Source organism: Phoenix dactylifera, chromosome 17 (genome assembly GCF_051530095.1).
Source record: "Phoenix dactylifera cultivar Ajwa chromosome 17, Ajwa_hap1_PhDact_Kaust_v1.1, whole genome shotgun sequence".
NCBI lineage: Eukaryota > Viridiplantae > Streptophyta > Magnoliopsida > Arecales > Arecaceae > Phoenix > Phoenix dactylifera.
The window spans coordinates 3,670,701-3,685,523 of record NC_143206.1 but is presented as its reverse complement, the minus strand read 5'-3'; the positions used below and the strand labels follow the sequence as shown (position 1 = coordinate 3,685,523).

General features: G+C 38.5%; 1 non-coding gene and 1 pseudogene across 1 annotated transcript; one reads left to right on the top strand and one right to left on the bottom strand.

Moving 5' to 3' along the window:
* Window positions 1-7,536: 7,536 nt before the first annotated feature.
* On the bottom strand, window positions 7,537-12,951 carry LOC149751001 (uncharacterized; annotated as a pseudogene).
* LOC120105852 (small nucleolar RNA R71) lies at window positions 12,336-12,443 on the top strand. The gene has a single exon (XR_005508122.3). It is a non-coding gene; the product is annotated as a small nucleolar RNA R71 (small nucleolar RNA).
* Window positions 12,952-14,823: the final 1,872 nt, after the last annotated feature.

Here is a 14,823-nt window from a genome sequence, read left to right as displayed (position 1 = left end):
TGCAGTCTATACTTTTACCTTTTTCATCTTTGTCAAGCTTGCAACTTGAGCCCATGGGTGTGCTGATTTCTTTTGCATCCTTCATCTTGAATTTCTCCAACATTTCTTTGATATACTTGGACTGACTGATGAAGATGCCTTCCTCTGATTGTTTTATTTGCAGCCCAAGGAAGAAGTTGAGCTCACCCATCATGCTCATTTCAAATTCTCCCTGCATAAGCTTGGCAAATTCTTGACAAAGACTATCATTAGTAGCACCAAAAATTATATCATCCACATAAATTTGTACAAGCAATAAGTCATTTCCTTTTCTTTTAATAAAGAGGGTTTTGTCCACATTTCCTCTCTTAAATTTGTTCTCAATTAGAAAATTACTTAATCTTTCATACCATGCCCTAGGAGCTTGCTTAAGTCCATACAATGCTTTATGCAATTTATACACATAATCTGGATGTAAGTGATTTTCAAAATCTGGAGGTTGTCCTACATAAACTTCCTCCATTATATAGCCATTTAAGAATGCACTTTTTACATCCATTTGATAGAGTTTAAAATCCATGAAGCATGCATATGCTAAAAGCAGTCTAATAGCCTCTAATCTAGCAACAGGAGCAAAAGTTTCATCAAAATCTATTCCTTCCTCCTGATTATATCCTTTGGCCACTAGCCTAGCTTTGTTTCTTAATACTATTCCATCTTCATCTAGTTTATTTCTATACACCCACTTGGTGCCTATAATTGAAACATTAGGGGGTCTTTTTATTAGAGTCCAAACTTCATTTCTTTCAAATTGGTTTAATTCCTCTTGCATAGCATTCATCCAATTATCATCTTTTTCAGCTTCTTCTAGTGATTTAGGCTCTATTTGTGAAACGAAAGCAAGATAATTACTAGTGTTTCTTAAAGAGGATCTAGTTCTTATACCTTGTGAAGGATCACCAAGGATTAGATCCTTTGGATGACCATGTGCATACCTCCATTCTTTAGGAAGATCTTGATTTTTTGATGGAGGTTGACCTTCTTCATCTTGCTGATTTGTATCTTCCTTGACCTCATCCTCATGTTGTTTGTCTTGTATGGAGAATTCCTTCATTCGGTCTTCAAGTATACCTGCATCACCATCTTCTTCTTTTCTAGAAGAATCTCCATTAGTTTCATCAAAAACAACGTGAATAGATTCTTCAACAACGAGAGTTCTCTTGTTGAAGACCCTGTATGCTCTACTAGATGAGGAATAACCTAAGAAGATCCCCTCATCTGATTTAGCACTAAATTTACTGAGATTGTCCTTTCCATTGTTTAAAATAAAGCATCGACAACCGAAAACATGAAAATAACTTATATTTGGTTTCTTACTTTTTATCAACTCATAAGGTGTTTTCTTTAAGATGGATCTAACTAAAGCACGATTTAAAATATAACATGAGGTATTTATTGCTTCAGCCCAAAAATACTTTGGTAGATCCGATTCGCACAACATGGTACGAGCCATATCTGCTAGTGTGCGATTCTTCCTTTCTACCACCCCGTTTTGTTGAGGTGTCCTAGGTGCCGAGAAGTTGTGATTGATACCATTTTCTTCACAAAATTTTTCAAAATACTGATTTTCAAACTCGGTACCATGATCACTCCTAATTGCTTTTAGTTTAAGATTGAGTTCATTCGAAACTCTATTATGAAACTTAATAAAAGCGGAAAAGGACTCATCTTTATGTGCAAGAAATGAAATCCATGTAAAACGTGAAAAATCATCAACAATTACAAGACCAAATTTCTTACCCCCTAGACTAGCAGTTCTAGTGGGTCCAAACAAATCCATGTGAATTAGTTCTAAGGGTTTTGATGTTGAAACTATGTTCTTAGACTTAAAGGAACTTCTTGTTTGTTTCCCTAATTGACATGCAGCACAAATTTTATTCTTTTCAAAGTCTATTTTTGGTAGCCCTTTGACTAGATCCTTTGTAATTAATTTAGAGATTAAATCCATACTAGCATGCCCTAACCTACGATGCCATAACCAACTAGTCTCATTGACTTTGGGATTCATGGCTACAAGACATTGGCCATCCTTCATGGTGAGATCATCAAGATCTACCATGTAAACATTTCCATGCCTATGTCCTGTGAGTATGATCTCATTATCAATTGGACTACTAATTATGCATAGTGACGATTCAAATGACACTTTAAAGCCCTTGTCACAAAATTGACTTATACTTAATAAATTATGTTTTAGTCCATTAACTAACAATACATTATCAATAAATGAGGAGGGTGATATGGAGATTTTACCAACACCAATAATTCGTCCTTTAGCATTGTCTCCAAATGTGACTAATCCTCCTTCTTTTGATTCCAAGGTGACGAGGAGACTCTTGTCACCGGTCATATGCCTTGAGCAACCGCTATCAAGATACCACATTCTCTTTTTATTTCCGGCTGCAAGGCATACCTACAAAATGATCATGTGAAGCTCTTAGGTACCCAAGTTTTCTTGGGTCCTTCGTGGTTAGTGTGGTTGGTTCCCTTAGGCACCCATACTTTAGTTATGTTTTTGGCTTTCACAAATGTACTCTTGTTAGTTTGGATTTTTCTTTGAATACAAGAGTAGGCTTTATGTCCATTCTTTCCACAATGAAAGCATGTAGGTTTTTCAGTTTTTACATCTTTTGCTTTTACAAAGAAATTCTTTAGATACTTTTGTTGTTTATTAGTTTTATATCCTAATCCGGCTTTATTGAAAACAGCTCTTTGATTTGAAAGAATGAGATTTAATTTTTCAGAGCTTTGTGTGAATTTTTCAACAATTGGTTTGTACTTATGTACCTCATTCTTGAGATTCAAATTTTCTTTAACTAGTTCTTCCTTATCTTTTTTAAGAGATTCAACATTTTGTGCAAGTGAGGTATTATTATCGAATAGGGATTTTACTTGTAGATTTAATTCCTTAATTAGTGTATTTGCCTTTTCATTTTCAATGTTAAGTTTTGAGTTTTTGATTTCTAGGTCAATAGTGTTAATATTTTTAATGCTCTCCTTTTTATTTAATAGATTTTCAATATCTTCCTTTAGTTTTTGATTAGAGGCTTTTAATTCTTTATTCTTTGCTCCTAACATACCACAATCACCCATAAGTTCTTGAAAAGCCTCATATAATTCTTCTAAAGTAAAATTTATAGTTGGGTTTTGACATACCTCATCGTCTTCAAACGCCATGAAGCACAAATTGGCGGTCTCTTCCTTTTCTTCCTCGGAGAATGATGTATCACTATCATCCCATGTTGCCTTTAATGCCTTCTTCTTCTCCTTTCCAAAATACTTCTTTTGTTGAGGGCATTTGGAACGAACGTGTCCCGGTCTCTTGCAATCATAGCATATGATTGGGTCTCTTTCTTTTTCCTTTTCTTTTTCCCAGTCATTTCTCCCTCCAAATTTCTTTCTTGGGAAAGGTTTCTTTCTTCTCATGAATTTCTTAAATTTTCTTACTATCAAGCCCAAGTCCTCATCTTGGCTTTCTTCTTCACTCTCACTACTCTCTTCTTCACACACACTTGAAGTAGCTTTGAGTGCGATTGTCCTTTTCTTCGGCAACTCTTCTTCATGTTGCTTCATTGTGAGCTCATGCGTCATCAATGAGCCCAGTAGTTGTTCTAATCCCAAAGTGTTGAGGTCTTTGGCTTCTACGATCGCCGTGACCTTTGCTTCCCATGCTTTCGGCAAAGACCTGAGAATTTTACTCACAAGTTCCGGGTTAGTATAAGATTTACCCAAACTCTTTAGACCATTAATTATATCGGTAAAGCGAGTAAACATGCATGTGATGGTTTCATTAGGTTCCATCTTAAACAATTTATATTTGTGAACTAGAATGTTCACTTTGGACTCTTTGACTTGATTTGTACCCTCATGGGTAACTTCAAGCCTATCCCATATTTCCTTGGCGGAACTACATGTAGAGACTCTATTGAACTCATTTACATCTAAAGAACAAAATAGTGAGTTCATGGCTCTAGAATTGAGTTGAGCCATCCTATCATCATTCTCATCCCAATCCTCCTCAGGTTTGGGAACTCGAATGCCATTAACCACATGTGATGGTTCTTGTGGTCCCTTGACTATAACCCTCCACAAGGCATAGTCTTGTGCTTGAATGAAGATTTTCATTCTAGTCTTCCAATAGGTATAATTTGTCCCATTGAAGAGTGGAGGTCTATTGGTTGCTTGCCCCTCGGCAGGAACATTGTTAAAGGGTGTTCCCATCTAGATCTTTGGCTAAGACGGTTAGGTCTTTCAAGAAATACACAGAGCACCTGCTCTGATACCACTTGTTGCCCAGAGATGGTCACCCAAGAGGGGGGTGAATTGGGTGTTTTAAAACTCTTCGGCTAATTAAAATTAAAACACACAAATATATGAAATAAGGTAATGATAGTGGGATGAGAAGAGACAATCACAAACACACGGTTTTATAGTGGTTCGGAGCTTCCACCGCTCCTACATCCACTCCCCAAAGCGCCTTTGGGTATTTCCACTATAATCCAAGATTACAGTACGGTAGTTTTGCGAGTTTACTACCCAACTCGTTGTTTTACACCGGGCTCACAACAAACCCTAAACCCCCAATTTCTCTTAGGCTTGGGACGCCTTTCCCTTGTTCCAAGTCCCTTGACTTGAACAAGCACTACAATCAAAGAGTTTACAAAAGAGAATAAAAGCTCTAAAAAGCAAATATATCAATTATGAACAATTTAACCCGGAAGAATCTTTTTGCCGTTGGAAGCGTGGGAGATGTTGATTCTTCCGATGTGGAGTGCGTAGGATCGAGTATGAGCTTTGAATCCCGAGCGCACGAGAGCGGTTGAGCTTGAAATCACAAGAGAACCTTGAATGCACTTGATTTCTACACTTTAATGCTCTCACTCTCTTGAACTTTTCTCTCTTGAATGATTTTGCTTTTGGGTTGGTGAAGAGTTGTTGAGAACCACTTAAGAGGTCCCTTTTATAGCCCAAAAAGCAAATATAGCCGTTAGAAACAAAAAGAGAAGGATTTGAAATTCAAACCAAACCTGAAAAGCTGTCAGTCGCGTCCCAGGCGCTCCGGGGACGTCTCTGCTACAGCGAGAGACGTCTCGCCTACAGGATTTTTACTTTTTACTTTATCTGGGGTCGACTCGGCACTTTACGGGGACGTCTCGGCTTGTCTGCACTTTTTGAGTGGGGACGACTCCGCTTGTTTGGGGACGACTCCGCTTCTTTATCTTTGAAAAATATGTCCTCTGGAATTCCCTGAGAGAGTCGACTCCGCTCTTTCAGGGGACGTCTCGGCTTGTCTGCACTTTATGCATGGGGACGTCTCCGCTATCTCAGGGTCAACTCCGCTTCCTTATCACCGCAGAAATCATTCTCTGGAAAACCCTGAGAGAGCCGTCTCCGCCATCTTGGGGACGACTCGGGAAGTCTCCTTTTTGCTTGCGGGGACGACTCCGCGTACAGCGGGGACGTCTCGCGCATATCCCTTGAAAAACGTCTTTCTGCCGCCACTGAGAGAGTCGACTCCGCTAACGCGGGGACGACTCGGCAGGTGTCTGGGACGTCTCCAAGTGTGCCAGTTCTTCCTGTTTGTGCCAGAGACGTCTCTGAAATTATCAGGAGACGTCTCGGCTGTCCCTGAACTTTTTCTTTAGCTCAAAATATTCTTCAATAAATTCATAAAAATTATGGGAACTTGCCTAGACATTTCTTAACAATATTCTAAGTAAAACACATGAATTTCTCAATTGAATTGTTAAGATATAATGGAATTTTACTCTAGTGTTTTGTATTCATCAAAATCCATTAGGGGGTCAACACTATCAAAATCAGTCCATCAAGAGCAACTCCCAGAATTCGTGTGTGTGTGTACTCTAAGCCGTTACCATCTTACCACCAACCCTGACACATACAACGTCGAGAACATTTCAAACAAAAGCTTCAACTCCATATCTCACAGGTATAATATTCAATAGTAGACTGGTGTAAGGGGTCTCTCTATGGAGTTGAGAAAGGGTGTTCACACAAATATATGAGAAGGCAAGTGTTCATGAACAAGCAACAAACAAGCATTGATCTTATGATAGGATCACCAACCATTGGGAACTCAACCATTCTTACCACAAACCCACTTAGGATCAAAAAGGTCAATAATAAAAGGTTGTAATGAGGCTAAAGTTAAGTAAAATAAAAATAATAAAAGGATGGATAAGAGAATTCAAAAGAACTTTCCAGTACATGCTAGAGGTCTTCACAAGATATAACATCAAGCACAACTTTCTCAAACCGCTTGTACCTTTTTTTTTTCTTTTCTCTTTTTTTTTCTTTTTTTTTTCACGCTAGTCATACCATTTGGTTATTTCATCAACAACTTCATACTAGCATTTTGAACCTGTGACAAGCAGTTTGGGAACCAATAGAATCATTTTCAGAATGGAGATTAGAGCCTGAGACATTTTCAAGGCCTGTGGTAATAGAAAGCTGAAGCTGCTGGTGGAGTTGATTTGTTTCTTTGTTTCTTTCTTTTCTTTTTCTTCTTCCTTTTTTTTTTTTTTTTTTTTTAACACAACCTTTGGTTGCAATTATGGAGTCCATTTCAGCAAACCTGCCAGCACCAATGAGAAACCACCACAGTACATCCCCTTTCTTGTCTTCATTATTTGCGGACCAATTATTTATCATCCCTAGCATGTACTTGAAAGTAAAAGGTAGGAAAGATATAATAATTTAGGCTCAACTCCAATGTGGAGGGCGGGGGGGGGGGGGGGGGGGGTAAGGACATATGGGTTTACAAAGGAAAGGGTTCTTTTTTTTTCGGCTCAAAATGGCTTCTAATGGATAAAACATGGGTTAGCTTGAAAGGCTCAAACGTTCATCCTAAATTGACCTTCATCATCTCCTAAGTATAATCAACCAACATACCACAAACTGTGCAATAAAAATTTCCAATAGAGCAACCAATTCAAAAAAATCAATGAACGCATGCCACAAGTCTCTGAACATGATGAACTCTCTCTCTCTCTCTCTCTAATACTCACCAATGCGTAAATACTTAAGTTTGAGAGTTCTCTAATTGTATGCATTGAACATCCATCAAACCACAAGGCTTAGATGCGTGCATAAAAAAAGAATTCAAAGGGTGTCTTAATAGTGTGACTAAGATAGAAAAATTGACTCCAGCAAAAATACTCTGTAATCATTTGTTTTTTTTTAAAGCAAATTCATGCAAAAACATATACACATGGGCTGCCCTCCCCCAACTAAAACATGACATTGTCCTCAATGTATGGAAATAAAAGCATAGAAAACAAAATAGGATAGAGGTCACCTGATTAGCGGAGCACAAATCCATGGTAAAAATAGGAAGCTGGCAAACCTGAAAATTAAACTAAGGAAACCAAACGAAATAAAACAAAACAAGCAAAAACAAAAACTGAAACAAAGACAAAATAAAGAAAAACAAAAAGAAACAAGGAATAAGAGAAACGTACCTGCATGGGCATAGCATCACTGTTCGTAGACGGGGTCCATGAGAAGAATATCTTCCTCTACTGGAGCCTCTTTCTCAAGGACCGGCTTGAGTCTCTGGCCATTTACCTTAAACATCCGATCATCTCTAGGATCTTCTATCTCTACCGCTCCATTCTCAAATGTATGCTTTACCACAAAAGGACCAGTCCACCTAGATCGTAATTTACCAGGGTGTTTATGAAGCCTAGAATCATATAAGTATACTCGTTGATTAGGTGCAAATGTTTTTCTAAGAATATTTCTATCATGAAATGCCTTCATCTTAGCCTTGTAAATTTTAGAATTTTCATAAGCTTCATTTCGCAACTCTTCTAACTCGGTCATCTGGAACTTCCTAAGCTCACCGGCTTCAGGTAAATCAAAGTTAAAGTTCTTAATAGCCCAATAGGCTCTATGTTCTAGCTCTACCGGTAGGTGGCAAGGTTTACCAAAAACAAGCCTATAAGGTGACATGCCTAGGGGGGTCTTGAAAGCTGTACGGTATGCCCAAAGTGCATCAATTAATTGCAATGACCAATCCTTCCGGTCGGGGTTAACCGTTTTCTCTAAAATACGCTTAATCTCTCTATTAGCAAGCTCTACCTGCCCACTTGTTTGAGGATGGTAAGCTGTAGAAATCTTATGCACCACCCCATACTTCCTCATCAATGCTTCAAAGGAACGGTTACAAAAATGTGTACCCCGGTCACTAATGATAACACGTGGTGTACCAAAACGAGACAACACATTTTCCTTTAGAAATTTAATTACTGTCTTATTGTCATTGTTCCTACAAGTTGCAGCCTCTACCCATTTGGACACATAATCTACTGCAACAATAATATATAGATAACCAAAAGAAGGAGGAAACGGTCCCATAAAATCTATACCCCAGCAATCAAAAATTTCTATCACTAAAATTGGATTCAAAGGCATCATATTACGACGGGACAAAGCTCCTAATTTTTGACATTTCTCACAAGAACGACAATAAACATTTGTGTCTCGAAACAATGATGGCCAATAAAATCCACACTGCAAAATTTTTGCAGCGGTTTTCTTCATAGAGAAATGGCCTCCACAAGCTTGGGAATGACAGAATTCTAAGCACTTGCTATCTCATCATCTGGGACACATCTCCTCATAATTTGGTCAGGACAGTACTTAAAAAGCTGTGGATCATCCCAATAAAAAGAACGTACCTCTGTTAAGAACTTCTGCTTATCCTGTGCATTCCAGTCTGATGGCATCTCACCTGTTACCAAATAATTGACAATATGTGCAAACCACGGCATGGAGGTGATAGAAAATAATTGTTCATCTGGAAAATCATCACGGATCGGTGGTGTATCTGTAGTATCCTCAAATATTAACCTTGAGAGGTGATCAGCCACCCCATTCTCTAAACCCTTCTTGTCCTTGATGGTTAGATTAAATTCCTGCAAAAGCAAGATCCACCTAATTAATCGCGCCTTAGCATCCTTCTTTGCGAGAAGGTACTTAAGGGCTGCATGATCTGTAAAAATTGTAATAGGCGAGCCAATCAAATAAGCACGGAATTTATCTAATGCAAATACTACAGCTAGTAGTTCTTTTTCAGTAGTAGAATAATTCATTTGAGCACTATTTAAAGTCCTACTAGCATAATAAATGACAAAGGGCTTTCCCTCTCTCCGTTGACCTAAGACAGCCCCTACTGCGTAGTCACTTGCATCACACATAATTTCAAAAGGTAAACTCCAATCTGGTGGCTGCATAATGGGAGCTGAAGTGAGCTTCCCAATAAGCGTTTGGAATGCCGCTTGGCACTCTTGTGTCCACTCAAATGGGGTATCCTTAACTAGAAGGTTACACAATGGTCTAGATATGGCAGAAAAATTCTGGATAAACCTCCTATAGAAACCAGCATGACCAAGGAATGATCTAACATCCTTCACAATCTTAGGTGTGGGCAACTTAGAGATCAACTCAATTTTGGATTGATCAACCTCTATTCCCCTAGAGGAAACAATATGGCCCAAAACAATACCCAAAGGCACCATAAAATGGCATTTCTCCCAATTCAATACAAGGCCTTTTTCTTTGCAACGAGCTAGAACCCTTTTTAAATTAAACAAACATACATCAAAGGAGTCACCAAAAACAGTCAAGTCATCCATAAACACCTCCATGCAATTCTCAACCATATCACTAAAAATACTCATCATGCACCTTTGAAAGGTAGCTGGAGCATTACACAAACCAAATGGCATACGATGAAATGCATAAGTTCCAAAGGGACATGTAAAAGTGGTCTTATCTTGGTCCTCTAAAGCAATTTCAATTTGATAATAACCAGAATAACCATCTAAAAAACAATAAAAGGGATGACCAGCTACACGCTCTAAGATTTGGTCGATGAATGGAAGGGGAAAATGATCTTTGCGAGTGGCAGCATTTAACTTCCTATAATCAATGCACATGCGCCACCCGGTTGCTGCTTTGGTAGGGACTAATTCTCCTACATCATTCTTCACTACTATGACACCTGACTTTTTAGGAACTACCTGCGTAGGACTAACCCACTTGCTATCGGCAATCGGATAAATAATACCCGCATCTAACAGTTTTAAGACTTCATTTTTCACAACTTCTTTCATGGTAGGGTTTAGCCTGCGTTGGGGGTCTCTACGAGGGTTAGCTCCCTCCTCCAAGTGAATCCTATGAGAACAAATTAAAGGGCTGATGCCTTTAATGTCGGCCGTGGTCCAACCAAGTGCAGATTTATGCTCATTCAAAGTTATAAGTAATTTTTTACCTTGTGATGCACTTAAGTTAGAAGAAATTATTACAGGAAAGGTATCACCTGGACCAAGAAATGCATGTTTTAAACCCTTAGGCAGTGGCTTTAACTCGACTTTTGAGGCTTCAATGGTAGATGGCTTCGGTTGTTCTCGCATCAAGGGCAGCTCCTCAAATCTTGGTTGCCATGTCCTCGTCCCATAATCCTGAGATGAATCAAAAACAGCACAAATATTAGTAACATCATTAGAGTCAAATGTGCTATCAAACCCAGAATTAATAAGAAAATATTCAAGAGGATCGGGGTCATGTTTTTTGTGATGGCTTCCTCTTGCATAAGTGTGTTTATCAGGTAAGTTTGGTGACACTCATCGTCCTCCTGTGGCTGTTTGCTTATGTGGAAGATATTGACCTCAAGGGTCATATGCCCAAAGGACAACTTCATCAATCCATTCCTGCAATTAATAAGAGCATTAGCGGTGGCAAGAAAAGGTCTACCTAAAATAATGGGGATTTTTGATTCAGAAATAACAACAGAGTGTGTGTCTAGAATCAAGAAATCAACAGGATAGTAAAATTTATCAACTTGAATTAACACATCCTCAACTATCCCCCTTGGTATCTTTACTGACCGATCAGCTAACTGTAAGACCACAGAGGTGGGTTTGATCTCTCCTAATCCCAATTGCAAGTAAACAGAATAAGGCATGAGATTGACACTAGCTCCCAAATCAAGTAAGGCCTGTGCAAACTCATGATTCCCAATAATACAAGAAATTGTGGGGCATCCTGGGTCCTTATATTTTGGTGGGATTCTCTGTTCAATCAAAGCACTTACTTGTTCCGTTAGAAAAGCTGTTTTCTTAACATGGTGTTTTCTTTTTACAGTGCACAAATCTTTAAGGACCTTTGCATAAGTTGGAACCTGTTTTATCACATGTAACAAAGGAAGATTAATTTTCACTTGCCTTAGGTTCTCTAGGATCTCGCTACTATGGTCCATAACTCTTGAGGTAGACTTGAGAGCTTGAGGAAAGGGCACTATAACTGGACTCTTCACTATCTCTTCCTCTCTTGGAACATCAACTACATCACTACTCAACTTCTCTTGTGTGTCCTTAGGCTTGGGAACCCTTTCTATAACCTTACCACTTCGAGTAGTTATGGAATTAACCTCCTTAAGATCTTGCCTATCAGGGTTAGAAGTTTGTGCCATATGCTGACCTTGGGGATTGGGTTGAGCTTGCGATGGAAATTTTCCTCGCTCATTTACGGTTAAAGCACTAATCAACTTAGACACTTGACTCCTAATCTCTTTATTTTCCTCAACCACCTGAGTAATCATTGATTCAAACTTCTGGTTTGTCTTATTCTGAGCCTCAATAGAAGCATGTAGTGTGTCCTCTAAAGGATTCCTAGAAGATGGGGCATGGTATGGAGGTGTAGAATAAGCTCTAGGCAGCTGTGGTTGTGCAGGATGTTGCGGGTCAGATTTCCAACTAAAGTGAGGACGGTTCCTCCAACCAGGATTATAGGTATCTGAAAAGGGTGTAAAAGGCTTCTTGTACATACCTAGGGCATTACAATGTTCCTCATACACACCCCTCATTTCAGCAAATGTGGGACAATCCTGAGCTAGGTGATCCACTCCACCACATACAAAACAGGGTCCATGGGACTCAACACGAGAAACAGTATGTATAACCTTTGTATCCTTTGTTTTTAAGGCCTCTAACTCCCTAGTCAGAATTTCTATCCGGGCCTTGAGATTATCCTCCTCTCTAAGATGGTAAATTCCTCCACTAGAAGGAGTAGCAGTAGGTCGTGACCTACTAGTACTATCAGTCGCACTAGGTCCTGTCCAAGTATGAGCTTTCTCAGCTAGATCATTCAGGTACTCTATGGCCTCATCCGGATCTTTCTGCAAGAACTCACCATTACACATCATCTCTACAAATTGGCGCTCTCTAGGTGTAAGTCCCTCATAAAAGTAACTAACTAAACGCCAACCCTCATAGCCGTGATGAGGACACAAGTTCAACAAATCTTTAAACCTCTCCCACACCTGATACAAAGTCTCACTATCCTTTTGTGCAAAGTTTGAAATCTGTCTCTTCAAACCACTGGTCTTATGGTGGGGGAAGTATTTGTTAAAGAAAACCTGTGTCATCTCATCCCAAGATCCTATTGACCGCGGTCTCAGTGAATACAACCAACTTTTCGCTCTATCTTTCAGAGAAAATGGAAAAAACTTAAGTCTAACTGCATCTATTGTACTGGGTTGACTATGAAAAGTCGCCACTACCTCCTCAAACTCTCTAATGTGCACGTAAGGATTTTCATTCTCTAAGCCATGAAAGGTAGGAAGTAACTGTATCATTCCTGGTTTAAAATCCTGTTGTGGGACATTGGGTGGGAACATAATGCATGACGGTGTGGCTGTGCGTGTAGGATGGAGATAGTCCTGGAGAGTCCTAATGGGCTGATCTTCGTGATTGCTCATGGTGTTAGAATTAGATGGCGTATCGGGCAAATTCACAGGAAAAGTGTCAGGTTCTAATTCCGGTCTTCTTGCAAATCTACCTAACTCGTCTCTATGCCTACGCATGCAACACAAAATATATGTATATTATTTTTTTTTTTTTTTTGCACAATCAAATCAAAACTATGAATGAAATAAACTGAAGACAAAAAGCAAGAGAAAAAAAAAAAAGAAGAAGGAACGAGGTTACCGCTTTGACGAATTAATTCAGCAAACCTATTCCTTGAAGCGCTTCTTGTACCGTTCTCCCCGGCAACGGCGCCAAAATTTGATTACGCCCAAAGAATAACGTGGCTATCGCAGTATATATTGGGGTGTCGATTCGACAGGGAGAAGGTAGGAACACTAAAAGGAACTACAAAACTAAAAAGAAATATCAAAGCAGTAAAATGTGATGTGAATGTTTAAAAGTAAATTGACAATTAGATTGTAGTAGTGAAAAGATGTGACCAGAATTAATGGCAGCAAAGCATCGGGAATTCCTCACTTGAATCAGGTAATTCCATTCATATTTGATCCATTGGATAACTCAATTAGAGATCATAGCACCAGATTCTCTAATTGGAGGATATAGCATTACAATCAAAATATTTAGTGGTAATTCTAGAAAATCATTCTCCTCTTTTAAAACCAAGGATTGTTATCCTTTTAGACTCAGATTCAAAGACAAAAATATACCCAATGGCAATATTTCAGCAAAAAATCACACTAACTGGATAAACAATCAAATCTAGATATAATCAAGCACCTCAACAATTCTATAGAAAAAGACATGGCTGAATCTATGAAAAGAATAGGTTCAAGATTATTCCAACACAAGAAAGATCTATTGATGAGAAATGATAAACAAAAATTGTATCAACATGAGAATCTATTACATAGATCAAATATAAATAAAACTACCATCATCCAAGCGAGTTCATCCCTAGCTTCACCAAAGAATTAGCTCTCCATGAATTTTTGGCTCCTCTTGATGATTTCTTTGTAATGCAGTCTTTTTTCTGTTTAGAACGGCCCAAGTATATATATGATTTTGGGGCTAAAAACCCTAGGAAACACAACTTAGACACGTTTGCATGTATTTTTCCGACTTTACCCTCGAGCACCAACGTCAGCATGAGGTTCGGGAGACTCTCCAGATCGCATCTGATCTTCAAATTTTATGTTCTTATAGTCCTTTGAAAGCTCTAGAAGTCTAGTTTCCAACAAAATTTGAATCATCTCAATTGGACTTCTGTAGCTCCCGAAATCATCAAAATACTACACAAAGGTCTGATCTATCAGGGCCCAGGCTGGCGGTTTAGGGAAACCTAACTTTGCAACTTCATAACTTTCTCTCTGGAGCTCCAATTGACCTGATTCTTGATGCATATGAAACCTCAAATGTCTACTTCATCTCCACCAAGTTTCATTTCATTCGGACTGCAATGGGATATTCAATCTTCTTAACTCCATTCCTACAATAAAATCACCAAAATCAATTAAGACTTGGACACTTTGTGAAGTAAAGTTCAGATTAGAAAAATATCATAAAAATATCCAAATCATGCTTAAGTCTTAACAATTTAGCCTAAAGTGGTAGTATTAAAAGGTACATTTTCATGCACCTATCAAGTGTTTAAGGAGGAAAGAATTGAAACATTCTTGATACGCTTTGCTGATACAATTAAAAGAACTTTCAAAAACTCATCTAAAGACAAATTTAATGGAAGAACTTGAGGAAAGACCTAAATTTCAGTTTGATAGACTTGAGAGTCAAGTTTCCTTAGTTGAAGTGCAATTTTGTCTTTTTCAAGTTTAAAGAGATGAAACTTTAATATGCCAAGCATCCTAAGTGAAAAGAAACGACTTGCAATGTTTTTACTTCAAGAAGTTCAGTTTTATGTGCAAATTTAACTTAAAGATGCAGAGAATCAGTGTTAGAGTCGGCCCTAGAAAGTTTGGAGCCGACCCCAGCACGC